The following is a 19,987-nucleotide window of genomic DNA, read 5'->3' on the forward strand; positions in this document are numbered from 1 at the left end:
TTGAACTCTCATTGGAATCTAATATCCCATAGGAGCAATGAATACATTATTATATAGCCAACATATTTCTAATTGGACTATCTATTATCTAACTAATCTATTGCCCCTAATAATTTGTTGAATAATAACTGACTACATCTATTAATTTGTTTCCCTAATTCTGATAACTCAAAACACAAAATTTGTTGGCTAATTTGTCAACGATTACATAACATAGTTAAGCATTATCCTCATTACTCCCCCTTAATTCTTAATGAGGTGATTCCAAGCATATCCCTCATGTATTCAAACTTCTCTTTAGGTAGTGCTTTGGTAAATATATTTGCAAGTTGATCATTTGTTGTACAAAACTTTATTTCAATTTCTCCTTTTGCCACATAGTCTCTTATGAAATGATATTTGATATCAATGTGTTTGGTGCAATTATGAAACACTAGATTTTTAGTTATGGCAATTATAAACAAGTTATCAAAATAAATAGTTGTGGAATGTTTTTGTTCTTGTTTTAGATCTAACAATACTTTCTTCAACCAAATTTCTTCACATTTTGTTGTTGTTGCTGCAATATACTCTTCCTCTAGAAGACAATGAAATAGTTGGTTGCTTCTTTGAACACCATAATACTGCGCCTGATCCAAGGCTGAAGAGATAACCTGAAGTGATTTTTTTATCATCAAAAGATCTAGCCCAATCACTATCTGTATAACCAACCAACCCAAAATTATTTGATGAAGTATACCAAATTCCAATATTGCTTGTTCCACGGAGATACCTCAAAATTCTTTTTTCTACTCCAAAATGAATCTTACTTGGCATTTGCATGAATCATGAAATAAAACCTATTGCATGCATAATATCAGGCCTAGTGATAGTAAGATACAAAAGGCTTGCTACTAGACTCCTATAGGATTGAGCATCTACCTTTTCAGCTTCATCTTCTACATAAATTTGTTTATTTGTATTCATGGGTATGCTCATGGGTTTACAATTTCCCATTTTCCATTTGTGAAGAAGATTTGAAACATATTTTTATTGTGAAATAAAGATTCCATCATTCATTTGTGTCACTTATATGCCAACAAAATAATGGAGCAAACCCAAATCAGTCATTTCAAATTCAATCATCATAGCCTGCCTGGACTCTTCCACTAACAAATCACTTGAAGATGTGTATATCAAGTCATCTACATAAAAGCACACAATTATTATATCACCACCATTTGACTTTATATATAATTTGTGTTCATTTTCACTTCTATTAAACCCTTTTTCAAAAGATAAGTGTCAATTCTACTATACCATGCTCTTGGAGCTTGTTTAAGCCCATAAAGAGCCTTTTTCAGTTTGTAGACTTTGTGTTCATTTCCTGCTTCTTCATATCCTTGTGGCTACTGAACATATACATCTTCTTTCAACTCACCATTTAGAAAGGCCAATTTAACATCAAATTGATAAACTAACCATTTACATTGTGTTGCCAATGCCAAAACAATTCTGATTGTATCAAATATTGCAACATGAGAATATGTTTCATTGTAGTCAATGCCTAGTTGTTGAGCATATCCCTTTGCTACTAACCTTGCTTTGTGCCTTTGTATTGATCCATCGGCTGCATACTTGGTTTTATACAACCATTTCACCCCATTGACTTATTTTTTAGTAGGAGGATCCACAAGCTCCCACATTTCATTCTTTTTAATCATTGACATCTCTTCATCCATTGCTTTGCGCCAAACTAACTCTTTTACTACATCTTCAAAATATCTTGGCTCTGATTCAATCTGAGACATCAAAAAATTAGTATAACCATAAATTTCATTTAAAGATTTTGTCTTTTTCAGAGGAGGTCCTGGACTTGATAGAGGACTTGATGTTGCAAAAGATGATGAAGTGCATGTGGCTTTTGAGGTATTTTTATTACTGGATGGATTTGCAGAAACAAAAGATTCATCTTCTTGTACAATAATACTTGGAGTTTGTTGTTGCACATCCTGATTCCACTGCCATTCTTCTTTCTCATCAAAGAACACATCACGACTAATCATTATTTTTTCAGTTTATCATCAAGATTTCTTCTCTTTTCACTCGGGACATGAGCATAAGAAATGAAACCAAAGACTCTTAAATGAGAAATATTGAGTTTTCTTCCACACCATGCTTCATAAGGGGTAATATTTTGCACACTTCTTATTGGGCATCTATTAAGAAAATAAACATATGTAGCTACAACTTCAGCCCAAAACATGTTTGGAATTTTTTTACCTTTCATCATGCTCCTAGCCATCTCAACAATTGTTCCATTCTTACGTTCAACAATGCAATTCTGTTGGGGAGTATAACTAGCTATCAATTGCCTTTGAATGCCATTAATTTTACAATAAGAATCAAACTTATTAGAAGTGAGTTTTACCCCTCTATCTGTGTGTAATGTTTTTAGAGAATAACCACTTTTCTTTTCCACAAGAGCTTTAAATTGTTGAAATATGACAAATGCATTAGATTTTTATTTAATGAAATATACCCATCTTCTTCTACTAAAATCATCCACAAAAATATTGAAATACTTATTTTTGTTGAGAGACAATGTTTGCATAGGACCCAATATATATGCATGCACTAGCTCTAATGGTTTACTTGCTCTCCATGATTTTCCTTCTGGAAATGAATCTCTATGCTACTTACCAAGAATACACCCTTCACATAATTTATCAATAGAACCAATAAGTGGTAACCCTTTGACCATTTTCTTGTTATATAACAATTTCAAGCCTTTCATATTCAAATGTACATACCTTATGTGCCATAACCAAGAACTATCATCATAAGAAACATTTAATGTTGTACTTGCTTCAGAAAGGAGATTGAAAGAAAAAATTCTATTTTGCAGCATATTAGTCTTAGCAATAATTTTAATGTGGTCATGTTTATCATAGATTATGCATTGCGTGTTCTTGAAAACAATTAAATATCCCTTTTCAAGGAGCTGCCCCACACTCAAAAAAGTATGTGCTAGACCAGGAGCATATAAAACATCATTAATGCGCTTTGGTTTTCCTTGTTTTATCTTCATAGCAATTGTTCCCTTACCTCTAGCTTCAATTGACTTTTCATCTCCCAACAATACATCAGATTTTGTAGATTCATTTATCTACACAAATCCATCTTTGTTTCCTGTCATGTGATTGTTGCAACCACTATCCATAAGTGACACCTCCTTGGAAACATTATTAGTTGAATCACAAGCCAAGAATAAAGTGCCAACCTCTTCTTTTTCTTTAGAATTTTTTTTTTGTTGTTTTTGTTTTTTCCAACAATTTCATTCATAATGGCCAAATATTTTACAATAAAAACACTGAACTTGGGATTTATTAAATCTTTTACCTCCATCACTGTCATCATTACCTCTTCCTTTGTTGTTTGTAGAAAAAAAATCTTCCTCGACCTCTGCCTCCTCTGTATGTTTGTCCTCTTCCTCTTCCTCTTCCAGAAGTGTTTTGACTTTCCTCATGGGAGGATCCACTTTTTTCCTTGGAAACATTTCCTCTTGCTTGGAAAGCTTGCTCAATAGATTTTTCAGAAGATCTATTGATTCTTTGCTCATGAGATTGAAGAGACCCCATTAGCTCATTCACAGACAATTGAGTTAGATCCTTAAACTCCTCAATAGCAGCAACAACCCCATCAAATTTTGCATGCAAACTTCTTAAAGTATTCTCAACAATTTTTTGATCTTTTAAATCTTCTCCATAAGACCTAATTTTATTCACTATTCCCATCACTCTAGTGAACAAATCTTGAATAGATTTAGAGTTTTTCATGCACAAAGTTTCAAATTCTCTTCTTAAGGACTGCAACTTAGCAATTTTACCTTATCACTTCCTTGATATGCTTGTTGCAAAGCATCCCATGCCTCCTTTGATTTTGTTACTCCAACTAGTCTTGGAAAAATAGAACCGTGCACTACTTGCTGGATTATGAAGAGAGACTTTTAAATTTTTTTATGATTTTCCTTTAGGTGTGTTCTTTGGTCTTGAGTCCAGTGGGCAAGTGTTTGAGCATTTGGTTCTGTATAGCCATTCTCTACGAAATCCCACAAATATTGTGAGAGAAACAATCATTTCATCTTAATGCTCCAAAAACTAAAGTTCTCACCTTTAAACACTGGTATTTGTGGCTGAGAAATATTCATATTGTTGTTGTTGTTGGCCATTGTTGTTAACTGCTAAGCACTCCCACCAATAACTTGAATCTACACAAGCTTCAAAAAATTATGAAAACTCTTAGCAATGGTTTTCACAAACTTTTGAAACCTCCTGCCAACAACACACACTTTACATATAAATCAAGTCTCTTAACCTAGCTCTGATACCACATGTTAAATATATCAAGAGCATACATATGAAAACATAAAAAAAAAACTAATCAACAAAAACAAGAGAAGTTTGATTCTCAATCGATGAGCTAAACTCTCATTGGAATCTCATATCCCATTGGAGCAATGAATACATTATTATATAGCCAACATATTTCTAATTGGATTATCCATTATCTGACTAATCTACTGCCCCTAATAATTTGTTGAATAATAACTAACTACATCTATTAATTTGCTGCCCTAATTCTGATAACTCAGAACACAATTTTTTTTTGCCAATTTGTCAACAATTACATAACATAGTTAAGCATTATCCTCATCATGTACCACCCCCATCGGGGAAATTTATTTTGTATTTTAGTTTTTATTTCTTATCATAATTATGAAGATAATTGCCATGAATGTTAGTAACTTTCTACAAATATTTTCAATATATTTTGTTATTACATTTATTCATGCATTTCCATATTATTGTGGGTCGTCATGTAAGTCAATGATGGTTACATTTCATGGTGACTCATTTTTGTAATGGAACCAAGTTTTAATTATTGGTTGATAGTGGTTTTTTCATTAATTCAATAGAAATGGATGTGTTATGCATAAATGTTTTTTTTTAATTGTGCGGAGAGGCATTCTCTAGTTTAGTATGAAAGCGATGTTGTAATATTTTGTTATATTATCTATACATCTTGACTCAGTTAAATAAAAATAAAATAAAATAATGAGCACCAACTTAGATATATCTTAATTCCAAACTTATCCCTCTCTACCCTTGGTAGATCCAGATTTAAGATGGATCTAAATTTATTTTATATATTTATAAAATAAGTGAAATTAACGATAAAAGTGTTTATATCTATATTTTAATAATAAATATTTAGAAAAATTTTAAAAATAATAAATTTTATAGAAAGAAAAATAAGATAATAATTCAATTTGTTTTATTTTTAATTAAATTTATTATTGGTTTAATTACATTTATTTATTTTAATATAAACAAAAATACATTGTACACTTTTATAATAAAAACAATTAAAAAATAAATAAAGAATCTAAATGTTTTATATAAATAATCCAAAGTAAACATATTTTATTTTTACATTTTTACTTCCTACCATTAAAAATGATCAAATTTTGAAGTGTATATAAAAAGTATAAAATATCTTTTGTTTTTAAAAATATAATAATATTATAACATAAGAAAAAATAAAGGTAAGATTATCTAATATTTTTTTTAAATATATTTGATTAAAACAACTTCAAGGGTTAGCTCAATTGATTGAGTTCTTGTTGCTAAGTACCTCCTCAATTAGGATGTCAAGGATAAATTCTCCTCAGTGCCCTAGGGGTTAGGCCCTGCTAGTTTGGCCAGCGGAATAACACACAAATTTCATTAAAACAATTAAATACTAACCCTGCTTGTTAGTGGAATGTGATCCTAAAACAATTAAATGCTAACCCAATGTGATCCTGAGATATTGATCCCTTTGGGTTGATCTGCCCAGATTTTCTCTCATTGGAAAAAATAAATTTGATTAAAACAATTAAATACTAAAAACTAAGAAAAGCACATCTTCATTTAAAAACATTAAATAGATAAACTATCATTGATATTAAAATTATTTATAAATAAGAAATAAAAATGTATTATATATAGTGTAAGTATAAAAATTGTAAAAAGCTAAAAAGTGTATTTTAATTATATATTAATAATATTTTAAACTATCTACTGTACAAGAAGAAGTTGTGCAAGAAGAAACTTTGCACCATCATGGGCACCCATTTGGCCTTGGTGCCAACTCAAGATCCTCACATCCCCCCACTTCAAAAATGGTTGTTGTCCTCAACAACAACTTCACCCGAAAAAACATCTTCGTCAAACCTAACTCATCATCATCATCATCATCATAGCAGTAGGATAAGTGTTTGCCTCTACCAAAACTCATGCAACCGAACTCATTGCAATCCTGCAAGAATGACATGTGTTAGCCCCCTTGCGTTGTCAACTACTCGGGTAGCTATTCCAACCATAGCGTCTCCTCCACAAGAACACATGCATCTCAACATATCACAACTGTTGTCACACCCTGTTGTCTCACGATCCCTCATCCACTCCTCTTCTTCAACCTGCTAATTACTTCAAAGGAACTCACCATCCTAAGCAAATGACAATGATCCCATCCTCATTGCATGCTCAGAAAGATGGTGGAATGGGGAAGGCTTGCGACCCTCCATCTGCATACTCGTCCTCATCCTTGTCCAACATCTCAATCCATCAATCTATATCTCCTTCTTCCAACCTTCTCATGTAAGCATCATCCTTCGTTGCGTCGAGGTCTCTAATGTTGTACCCCACTTGATCAACTTTCGCTTCCAAGTATTCCATTCAAACTCTAAAGTATTCTTGTTGAGTTTTCCACTCAACCAACTTGTCAATCACCTTAGCAACCTTCTCTTCAAGTGCATCTATCTGTCGCACTTCCCTTTGGAGCAAGTCCCAAAACAAGTTTGGAGACTCACGAGCATGGCTATGTTTAGGTATCTGATGTACAAGAAGAAGTTGTGGAACATGGAATCCAAGAGGCTCCCCAAAATTACTTCTGACTCTAGTCAAAACCCCCAGCTCCAACTCAAGCGAGGATGACATAAGGATGCTCAGTCCTAGCTCAACAATTGGAAGATAAAGGAAGATATCATCTTGAAGAAGAATAATGGAATTAAAAACATTATTATTTCCAAATTTAAGGATAAGATGTGGGATAATAAGGAGTTAGAGGAAAAAAGGAAGCTAATATATTATAAGGAAGTGATCAACCTCACTCTTTCTAATCAAAATTATCTTTCTATCTTGATCAATGATAAGAAGAAAATGAATATTGCAATGATAAGAATTGATTCTCACAAGCTTTAGAGTGAAGCTAGGTGTTGGTCTATTCCCAAAACACCTTCGGACAAAAGAATATGTCCCTTTTGCTATACTAAGAAAGTTGAAGATGAAAAACACTCTCTGTTAGAGTGTTCAAACCTTACTTCCACCCGCTCTCCTTTTTAGAACATTTGTCACACTATCAACCTTCATGACTCGTTAAGTCAACAAAAAATACAATGATCTCACAGCGCTTCTCTCACTTTTTTTTATCATAGAAATAACATATTAAAGAGCCTCAGTTAATCGCTTACCTTCTTAAGGTCTTATACACCATATTGGTTTCTATGGACATTAACCACCACCACCATCATCATCATTAATAATAGTATTTCACAAATACATGTTTTTTTAAATATATTTATTAATTATTTTGTCATATTTTAAGATAAATGAAAACATTTATAAAAATTAATTCAATAATTTTTATAATTAAAAACAATTTAAAATACTTATAACAAAAAAATATACCTTAACTTCATTTTAAAAATTGAGTTTAAATTGTTTAATCTGCATAATTTGAGTGTTCCAGTGTTTCAGAATTGTCGAATTTTGGTGAATTCGGATAAAAAAGGTTATGTCGTCTATAATTTAGATTGCACCTAAGAAAAAAATTTATACCTATCTTTACATAAGTATTCAAAAAAATATTAAAAAATATAATTCTTTAATTAATTTTATAAGGAGAAAAATAAATCAATTTCGACCTTTTGACCCCAAAACACCATAAGAAGTTCCTTAAAATCGGCTAAAGACCCTGTGGACCCCAAGGATATGAAAGGTGTTTATGTCATCCCATGCTCCTGTGGAACATCATACATTGGTGAAATAGGTCGATCCATTAATCAAAGGATTAAGGAACACGTTGTCGATATCAAGCATGGAAGGTTCCGCTCTTCAGCCTTAGCAAAACATGCTGAGAAGACCAAACATCAGGTATGCATTGAGGAGGCGAAGGTCATTGCGAAGATTTCTCACTTTCATCACCGTAAATTTAGGGAAGCCATAGAAATTGAAAGGAGGCCTAGTAATCTTAATAGGGACGACGGTTGGAAAATCAGTAGTTGCTGGATTCCAGCCCTTTCCTCTTAGCTTCCTTCCTTTATTTTCTCCTTCTCCTCCTTTCATTTTTTATTTTATTCTTAATTTTGCCCCCCCCGAGATTTGTTAATTTGTCCCTCCCCCTTTTTTTAACTATTAACTAAAAAATAATACACTAATAAATGATTAAAATTAAAATAAAATTTGATTATACATTTTAATTTAGTGTATAACCAATTTAATTATTTTTTCTCTTTTTTACAACTAATTAATAATATTATTTCCTTCTTATTTATTTTTTCTGTTTTATTTGATTATTTCTTCCATTAGTTTGGATTATAGTCCTTTACCTTATTATTTTTATTTTAAGGGTCATGTTAGTTATATATTATTATAATTTCTTTCTCTTTTCTGAATAACTATTAACTAAAAAATAATATATTAATAAACAATTAAAATTAAAATAAGATTTGATTATTTTTATTACATTTATATTTAATGTATAACCAATTTAATTATTTTTTCTCTTTTTATAACTAACTAATAATATTAATTCCTTCTAATTGATATTTTTTTCCCTTTGACTTAATTGTTGTTTTATTTGATTATTTCTTCCTTCTAATTTATATTTTTTTCCCTTTGACTTAATTGTTGTTTTATTTGATTATTTCTTCCATTAGGTTAGATTAGAATATAGTCCTTTATCTTATTTTTTTATTTTAAGGGTCATGTTAGTTAAATATTATTATATAATTTATTTATTATTTATTTATTTATTTATTATTATTATTATTATTATTATTATTATTATATTTCATTCATTTTTCTCATCCAGTCAGCCATTTTTCATTATAGCTATTAGAAGGTCTTGACTTCCTATTTAACTTACCACTATGATCTGATTTTTCATCTTGTCTTGATGATGAACCACACATACTTCGGCCTAAATCTACCAATGTGATTTCTTCCGAAATTGTTTTCAAATCAAATTAATTTGTTTTGTTTTTTAATTAAATTTATCATTTATTTTATTAAATTTATATATTTTAAAAATAATAATTCTTTAATTAATTTTATAAAGAGAAAAATAAATTAATTTGTTTTATTTTTTAATTAAATTTATCATTTATTTTATTAAATTTATATATTTAAATGTAAAAACAAAAAAACAAAAAAACAAAAAACAAAAAACAATTTAACAAAATTAGCATATTAATATTATTGAATTAAGGTTTCTCTGATCTATATCAAGTTTTTGATATTAATATTTACAATAAAAACAATTCAAAAAATATCCCTAGTAAATAGAAAATTTAAATTTTAAACTTTTGAAAAGGGAAAAAGATAATAATAATTAGAAGGTTAAAATAAATTAGGTCATAAATTATTTATATACATTGAAAAATAATAATAAATAATGTTGAGTTTGAAATAGGATTTGGAGTATGCCTTAAAACTACTTGTGTTTAGCTAAGAGTTGGTCTTTCTTGGACGTAAAGAAACAAGTTAATGGCCCAAAACCCAATAGGAGTGAAAATCTGCCTTAGCGTGGTTACCAATTAGAAATGGTTGTCCTCACCACTAGTTTGACAACTAAATTATGATATATTTATCCACTTGTAAAAAAAAATGAATTTGAATTACTTTCCATTTCTTTATGTTTCCATTTCTTTAAAAATGAAATGTATTGACAAACTTTAAAAATAATAAATATAATGCAAATATTATAACAACTATATTTATTAGGTAAAGATTTAGTTAGTTAACAAAAAAAAAAAAATATGAGACAAAAGGAAATCGAGTTTGTTGACAACATTTTAAAATATTCGACCAAAGGGTTTGTGCTTAGCACACGACAATATTTAGCAAACTTGTGAGTAAATCTCTAAAGAGCCAAATTCATAGATGCAATTTAGAGTAAAAGAAAAAACGTGATCAAATGGTTGTAGATACACTAAAAAGTGTAATATAAATAAATCTAAAATGTTTTCGTTTGTATTGTTAGGATGCATCTCAACCTTTTTCTTAGTTAAAAATATGATTTTTTTTATTTTTGTTTTTGTAAGCTACCTTAGTTTCTTCTTTTTCTATTTATAAAGCAAGTTGTTCCATATGCAAAATCTTGGTGGCCTCAACTTGCCCACTTGGGAAACCAAGTCTGTTGGCCCCCTGAGTCTGTTATATACCATCCAGTAGCAAAACTTTACCAGTCTTTCCACCCAAGCTAAATACACTTCACATCTAGAAACACTGTTCAAGTTCCGAACTAATATAAAAACACAGGAAAAGTAAATTAAAAACCAAGTAAAACTGGAAGTTAAAAAAAAAACTATTCCTTTCTATCATCTTTATCAGATTCCACGATAGCCGGTGCAGCAGCAGAGTCTCCAAGCGTCGGAAACAGCTTCATCATTCGTTGTTGAATCTCATCCAGCTTGTTGTCTTGCATAAACATCATAATTTGCAGATTTTTCACGTCCTTTTTGAGGTTGGGCATGCCTTGTGCTATTGCTGCCATCTCCCCCACCACCTAATCTAGGGCTCTGGCCAACAAATGCTTCATGACCTAGTAAATATGCAAGGCTTGTTTGTATAGCGTCATCCTGCCCCTGGTGTGCCCTAGGTCGGGGACTATATCCCCTCATTCTTCCATTTTTGGCTCAAAATCTTCTTCCATGACGCTATCCTCCATCTCCTGGATCAGCTGACGAATGTCAGCATCCGTCCCTTCTCTGTATGCGCGAGCTACCTCATGGACTGCCATCTTAATAGATTTCCTACCTCTTCTCGGACCTGCTGGTTTCGAAGTGGTAGGATCTTTTTTACACGTCTGGCTCTGGCGCCCTCTACCCCCACGACCCCGGCCTCTACCAAGGCGTGCCATCTCTTCTTTTACTGACTCCTGCTTACAATTGTCAACAGAAAACGTTAGCTTTCTAGGAGCTTCGGTCTTTCCGTAATCCGACATATCCTTGTTTCTAAGCATTCCCTCCCTACTCCAGCCTTCCCCGTCTCTCTGGGGAGTCGTAGTTCTCTCCCCCCCTAGACTAAGGGTGGTGGCCAAGCCATCTACCATCCTATCCTTCTTATGATTTTCATCCTTAGTTTCCCAGGGCCAACCCTTTGTCCTGAGAATACACTCCCCGGGCATGCCTATGCTCTGGCTACTATTAATCAGCTGATCAGGGCCCTCTCTCTGCCTCTCATCGCTGTCCTCAGGCCTGCCCTGACACAGCCCCTCCCCAACGTACCCCAGCTTTCCCCCCTCCTTCAACATACTATGCTTATCAGAGTGAATTGCAGGAGGTAAGCGAGAGGAAACATACCCGAAATTGAGCTCGGCCGCAGAAGATCCCGTCGCTTGCGCTGCCCTGTTCCCATCTTCCCTTCGCTGCGTTCTGTGCTCTCTTCCTGATCTTGCCACCCTCATGTATCCCTTCCCACCTACCCTACGTCCCATCCAACTACCGCCGCCGTTCTTGCCAACCTCTCCCCTCATACTCATGCCACTTTGCTCCCTTGAAATTCCCGCAGTCATGCAGGACGCCACCACGTCCAGTTGTTCCAGCTTGATGGCAATAGGCGACCGTCCTGGCCGTCCTCTCACCTGCTCTGTCTTCATGCTTGTACGCTCCCACTTCGTCACCCTGATCAGGGGAAAAATATGATTTTTTTTAAATTATATATGAAAAATTATTTAATTTTTAATATATTTAATTAAAAATATGATTATATTTATTATATTAAAAAATATAGGTAAGTTGAAAATATGGTTGGAATGAAGTATATATCAACCACCAACTATATAATTGAGACTTTGAAATTTTTTAAACTAAACAATGATGAGTTATTCCTTAGTTTTTATTTTTTATTTTTAAGTCTCTTGACTAGCTATTAAGGGAGGGGTACATACCTTTTTTGCCTCTACAACCAAAGTTCACTTTGATTCAGCCTTGACCCCAAATTAGCCATGCCATCAACTTTGGAGTTGATTGATCTGAGAACATGGAGACATTTCTTCTTAAGATATTACTTAAATTTGTATATGAGAGAAGAGATCCTCAATATAAATGGTGAATTGTATTTAAGGAATAACAAAAAGCAATCACATCATGAATTCTCATATCGCAGAGGCTTTAGCAATGTTGGTAGAAATGTAACCTAAACCCCAAACATACCTATATTTTTTTTAATTCGAAAGCAAAAAATTCCCTCAACCTACATCTTTATTTTTAAAAATAAAATATTATTAAAAAATAATTATATATTAATAATATTTAAAAAAACATCATCATCATCATTATTATTATTATTATTATTATTATTATTGACAAGCCCTTTAATCCTATTTAACTAATTGAGTTCTAGACAGAAAGTGTTTTCACTTATGCAACTGGTCTTGAAACATATATTAAATAATAAGAAATTTTATTATAAAAAAGAAAAGATATTAATAATTATATTAAAGATAATAATAATTAAAAGTAAAAAAAAAAAAAAAATTAAGTTATAAATTATTTATACACATTAAAATTAAAATAGAATAATAAAATATTAAATAAAAATTTTGAAATTTGAAAGATTTTGAATATATATATATATATATATATTGATCAGGGTGAGAGTGGAGAATTTAGGATCCATGCTATAGTTAGCATATTGAGACAAAAGAATGGCGAGGAACATTGTATCGATCCTTGCACACTCGCCAACCTTTGTAAGGTGGCTATATACATGCAAGGCATTAATAAAGATCAAAGAGACTAGCGTGATAACTTCTGCCTGGGATTTTATGTTGCGAGTTTGGTTCAATCCAGAGGCAATGTAATTAGTTTGGTTACAGGTTTAGTGGAATACTTAGGTGGCCTCTCGAAGGTGCCTCTCGAATCCTGTCTACCAAGTGCAACAGGTCGCTCCCGATATCTAGTGGCCAACATCTGCGGGTATGTTCTATCAATGTATTCTCCCTTTCCTATCCCTTCGCTTAATTTCTCTATGATAATTCATGGGAAATGAGTCTCTAAGACAATGTTTCGGGTTAGAAAGACTACATTCCTGAAATATTGGAAGGAAAGCATTGGTTTTTCTGGTGGACAGTCTCATTTTGGTCAAAAAAATTTCTGTTAGTTATGGTATTTTACTCTCCTGGATGGGTATGTAATTGGGGTTTGTGCTCTGGCACTCAATTTATACTCTTTGCATGGGTGATTGGGTTTTATTTCATGTTTTCTTGTTACTCTTGTTGGTATGTAAGAGAAGAGCTCCTCTGAGAGAGTATTTGTCTGAATGGATTATGTGTTTTATTCTTCGAAGGCTCAGGGAGCCACTGGTTGATGATTCCAACCTTTATCAGTATACCCATGTCATATTCAGTGGAAACAATTTGTTTTATTGGTTGGCTTCTTATAGCTATATGGATTTCTTTTATGATACTCCTTTAAGCTTCAACTCTTGGTGCACATACCAGGTCCTTAAGCTAGCTACTTGCACCGAGCCAGGGTTTGTTGGTTTCCATTTTAGGGCACCGATTCATTTTCGTGGCCAACAAATTCTCAGTATGGCGTGACCTTCCTCTGTTAGAGGCACCACGACAAGAGAGGATCGGGGTCAAAGTCATCGTGCGGGGCTTCGACGTGGAGGCAGTCAAACCCAGCCACGTCCTGTTCGGGGTCGATGTCGTAGCTCGACCTCTGGTCTTATTCATGAAGCGACTTAGGCTTACCAGACTAGCACTCAACCTCAGATTTTCCAACTCATATCTGGGTGGGAAGTGAAACTTAATCAACATCCAACATAAGAAAATCTGGATGTTGAGGAATGGATGGAGTTGGTACCAGACCCTAGTCATACCAGAGGTCGATCCTCTTAGTATAAAAAAATCATCTACCTGTATTGGCTTATGAAAAATATTGTGGCAAGAGCCCTGTCAACTCTTGAAATTGTTCTAGCCAAGAACGATCCAATTCTTCCATAAATTCATAAAAAATTCCAGCTTATCCAATTTCAGATTCAACAATAAAATGCCTGCCTTAGTCGTATAGAAAATCATATTTTGTGTCTCCCTCAAATGGAACTTCCTAGCTCAAGCACAAAAGATCCAACTCCTGTGGACTCTTCTGATGATTAGTAGTATGTCATGCCTAGTGTGTTTTTCAATTTTTGTTATGTATAAATGCAGGATTTGCAAACTTTGATACTATGTATTAGATATTTAGATATGTGGCAAGTCTAGGATACTCAAACATATATAGCTCTACACCACAATGTTGAATTATTTTACTTTTGGATGGCTTATAATGCAGTAAGGTGGTCAACAAATCTAGTTTCCCACTGGGCAGATTGAGGCCCCCTTACCATCTGATCATGGATGTAATATGCCCTTTTTGATGATTGAATGAAGAAGGTCATGCCAAGCTTGCTTATATATAAATATTTTCTAATTGAGGTTATCTCTAATGGTTGAGTGGAATAATTGTTATTTCACCCATCCAGGATCAAATCCCCTCTAATGACATGTTGAGCTTCTATGTCTTGATGAATATTGTTGTAATGGATTTGAGGCCTTATCAACAAGCTCACTCTTACCACAAGAGTAAGAAGTAAGGCAATTTATTGCCTATATATATTTCAAAAATTTAGATATAATAAATTGAATACAAATATTAAAAAAAACATATGGGAAAGGAGATATATAAATTGTTTTTGAATATTATATATTATATCTACCCATCAACAAAAAAAATAAAATGATATTTATAATTGCAATTTCTTAATGGTTTAATTTGTTTGATCCATGAATTCTGGTTATTGAGATGGATGATCTAAAAGGTGAAAGTAGGGGAAACAAAAAAAATGCATATAATTAACATTGAAAACTACCCCATTATGTTTAAGGAAAATAAACATAAACTACCCCATTATGTTTAAGGAAAATAACTTATGTTTAAGGAAAATAACTCTTAAGCTTTCCATTTTTTTGGCTTAAAAAAAATTCACTCTAAATACTTGTCCATGACCCATGAATAATAAATATAGCCCCAAAAAAAAAAATTAGATTAGATTTAATAAGTTTGAATAAATATAATAAACATAATACAATATTCACTAAATTAACCAAAAAAACAAATGATATATATAATTACAATTCTTAATAGTTTGATAGTGATTTAATTTGTTTGATCCATGGATTTATGATTGCTATAGATGCTCTAAAATGTCCAAGTGGATGGAAAGCCAAAACATAAAATACATATAGTTAAAAAGATTGAAAACATTTTTTCTTTGCCAAAAACACTTACGGAACTCCAAATGTATATATAGATATATAAAACTTAGAAAACCAAAACGTTAGGTTTAAAGAATATAGCTTTTAAATTTTCTCTTTTTCTTTTCCAAAAAAACTTACGTAACTCCAAGTACTTCTTCACGATAATGAATGGTAAACAAAGTAAAAATTCAAAAATTCAACCTAATTTTAAACTAATTCTTTTCTCAACTTTGGGAAAGAAGCCTCCTGTCTCACTCATGATTGCTCTAATTATAGAGATTAATCTTGAGCTCCTACCCTACTCAAATTTAGGGAAGAAGCCACCTGTCTCACTTGACTGCTTGAGATAAACCTTGAGATCCCTGGAGTTTTATTAAATTGATGTTTGAGCTAAGTAGTTTAAGATGGACAATAATAGGTGTGGAATCTTTAAAACACATGTTTGAATTCGCATTGATTAAGATGTAATGGAGGATTTAGGGTTGAATTTATGATGCCAAATGTAATGGAGGATTTAGGGTTGAATTCTGAGTACCAATGTTTTTTTAAGTGAACATTTTCTATCACTGTAAATTTGTTATTTTGTACATGAGATTAAAAAATTTTAAAAATGCACAATGAATAGATTTGAGGTATAAAAATAAATATATATATATATATATTTATTTCACTTTTATAAATAAAGAAAAAAATTACTAAAATATTGATGTGGGTGAGAAAAATAGGAAATTTTGATGTAATGGTTGGATTTAATTCTCTCAATAATCACATTATCATCGTTAAAGAAATGGTTTTTTTTTCAGAAGAAAAAGCATAATATATTCATATAAAAAAGATTACATAATGCAAATGCAAGAAGCATATGCAGAAACGTGGACCGAGCCACATACAAATCTGCTTAAACAGATCCCAAATAAAGCCCCGAAAGGCAACAAGGCAAACCCATCTATAAGGTGCAGAAAAGGCACCAAGGCACCAAGCAGACAAGCATCGGAAGACAGCGCAAGATCTGACCGCCCAATACAAAAGGAGAGGCACGAAATGAGGAAGAGAGCAGCAAAAGAAGCCACTCCTTCCCCGCCCCCTCAAACTCTCCACCCGAATCAGACGAGAAACAGAGGAAGAACACTGCCTCAATCATCCGCATCTGCCTACAGAAAAGACCAACGGAAACATCCATAGAAGCGGCACGAAACAGAGCAAAGCACCGTTGTTCCCTCAACGCTCCAAAGGATATTCCGCGGCCAGAACAAACCTAACTGCCACCGAGAAGGAGAAGACCCACCGGAGCAGAGGTGACAACGGGGGCAGAGGCAGCAAGGGTAGCCACCTCGCCCCCGCTCAGAGAAAACTAAAGAACCAGAAAATGAAACAAGCCTGCAGGACGAAACCCCCTCTGCTTGCCTCTCTCCGCTCGACTCAGGAGAGCCCGCTCCTCACGCCGTTCGCCGCTCGCCTATGGAGAAACCCCGCGGATTCGCCGGAGAAACCCTCGCAGATCCTCACTCGCCTCTGGAGATGCCCCCGCTTCCTGAGGAGAACCCTTACTGATCGCCACTCTGGAGAAGCCCTCGCCGCCTGTGGAGGAAACCCTGTTGTTATCCGCTGTCACTGCCTCTGACTGCTATGTTGTCCACTGCCCTCTGTCTGCAAAGACTACTTTGCTAACCCCTGACCGCTATGTTGTCCGCTATCGGCTCCCCTGCTCCTACTCCTCGCCGCTCCTGCTCCTACCGGTTCCCCTGCTCCTGCTCCTCCCGGTTCTCCCGCTCCTGCTCCTGTTCCCTCTCACTCCTAGAGGACAAAACCCCATGACCGCTATGCTGTCCGCTGCTGGCTCCCCCGCTCCTGCTCCTCCCGGATCTCCTGCTCGCCGCTCCTGCGCTCACCGCTCCTGCTCCTCCCGGTTCTCCCGCTCCTGCTCCTGTTCCCTCTCGCTCCTGCAGGACGAAACCCCCTGACCGCTATGCTGTCCGCTGTCGGCTCCCCTGCTCCTGCTCCTCCCGGATCTCCTGCTCGCCACTCCTGCACTCATCGCTCCTGCTCCTGCACTCACCGCTATGCTGTCCACTGCCGGCTCCCCCGCTCCTGCTCCTACCTGATCTCCTGCTCGCCACTCAACAGCCTTCACCGCTCCTGCTCTCGCTCCTGCGCTCACCGCTCCTGCTCCTGCGTTCACCGCTATGCTGTCCGCTGCCGGCTCCCCTGCTCCTGCTCAACAGCCTTCACCGCTCCTACTCCTGCTCCTGCGCTCACCCTCTGAGTTTTCCCTAGTTCCATCGCTAAAGAAATGGTTCTCTCTCCATAAGAACTAAAACCTAAATCAAATGGCTTTATCCACTAAATCTCCAAAAATAAATATATTTTAATCGTTAATTGTAATGTTTATATATTTTATGTAAATTAGAGGTTTAATTTCCCACCTTGATTGGGAATTTATAAATTATCTCATTTATATAAAATAAAAAATAGTTATTTGATTATATTTAAAATAAAATTATTTAAATATATTTTTTATAAATTATTTTTAATATGTTTTTATTTAAAATTAAATTATTTAATTTATTGGTATATGTTAATAAAATTTTACCATTCCTGAACTTGATTTAATGGATTTTTAGTAAAATTAAACAAATATCAACATTAAAAAACAAAAATTATTTATTTCTTTTTTTTATTATTTAGATTATGAGTGTTAGGAAAAAAATAGAATTGAATTTAGTGAGAGGCGGAGGAAGAGTAAAATTGTTTTTGGAAGCTCACTTTCACAGGCCAGCTTGATTTAGCGGAGTTAGATTTCGCGCAGCGATTATAGAGACTTAAAAACACATAATTCACTTATAGCAAAAAGGAGTAAAAAGAGTAAGGTTAGAGCAACACAATAAAAAATTAGGATTGAATTCTAAATCATGAAATTACATTCATATGAGACTGCGGCTCATTCACCAAGTAAAACAAAGGTTTTACACTTTGCGGAATAACACACAGTAGCTGTTGTTTTCACATGTCCACCAAAATTTGCTCCACGATTTTCTACCGAGAGACTCTCGCTCCCTTTTTGTCTATGACTTTTACATACATATTTGTCTCAACATACAATTTTCACATTAATACATGATAGAGCAAATAATTAATACGTTGTTGTTGTTGAGTGTGGACAGTAATCGCGCAAGTGTTTGTGGAGTGTGGGCAATAATCGCGGAATGAATGTTTGCCCATATCTATTTACCAAAATACATTAAATGCCTTAACTTGAGTGATGTGTTGTAGAATGGCTCACGCGGTATGTTCTAGCTTTATTCCTTCCATCTTCAAACAGAGACGCAACCTGCAAAAATACCTCTGACAAGTATGGCTGCTGTCAGGGTGTTTAACGTGGTGGTTGGGATTAATATTTCCAACACTCCCCCTTAATCACAATTGCCACCATTGACAATTCCCAAACAATTTCTAAGATAAACAAAACTTTCACGTGCCAATGGCTTTGTGAAGATATCAACAAATTGTTCTTGTGACCTGCAGTGTTGCAACACAATTTCATCATTGTTAATCAACTCTTTAATAAAATGATATTTAGCATCAATATGCTTGGTCCTCTTGTGAAAGACATAATTCTTTGACAATGCAATTGCTAAGGTGTTGTCACATAAAATAATTGTCATTCCCTCTTGGTCATGTCAAAGATCCCTCAACATCCTTCTCATCCAAACTGCCTGACACGCTACTGTTGTTGTTGTGACATATTCAGCTTCTGCTGTTGACAGTGACACTATTGGCTACTTCTTGGAGGCCCATGAAATGGATCTGGAAGCCAAATAAAAAACATATCTTGACGTGCTCTTTCTGTCATCAACACTTCCTGCCCAATCACTGTCAATGTACCCAACCAACCTGAAATCACTTGTTGTTGTGTACAAAACGCCATACTGTTTTGTCTCATTGACGTACCTTAGAATCCTTTTCGCTGCTTGCCAATGTGTCTCCTTGGGTGTCTCCATGAACCTCGACACCAAACTTACTGCATACATTCTATCTAGGCCTAGTGGTGGTCAAATACGTGAAGCTGCCTATCATGCTTTCTATAATGTCATATTGACATTGTTGCTGCAATCTTCTTTGCTCAACTTCAACCCCATGACAGTTGGAGTTGGTGCGGACTTGTTGTTCTACATTTTAAACCTCTCCAAAATGTCTGCCACATACTTTGCCTGAGAGATAAAAATGCCATTTTCTGTTTGTTTCACTTATGTGCCCAAAAAATATCTTAACAATCTCAAGTTAGTCATTTCAAATTCACTCTTCATGACTTGTTTGAAATCAGCGATGAGGAAATCATCAAAACCTGTAAAAATCAAATAATCTACATATAAGATGACAG

Source organism: Pinus tabuliformis, chromosome X, assembly GCF_031772625.1.
Source record: "Pinus tabuliformis cultivar Carrire ecotype Pingquan chromosome X, CPIR1, whole genome shotgun sequence".
NCBI lineage: Eukaryota > Viridiplantae > Streptophyta > Pinopsida > Pinales > Pinaceae > Pinus > Pinus tabuliformis.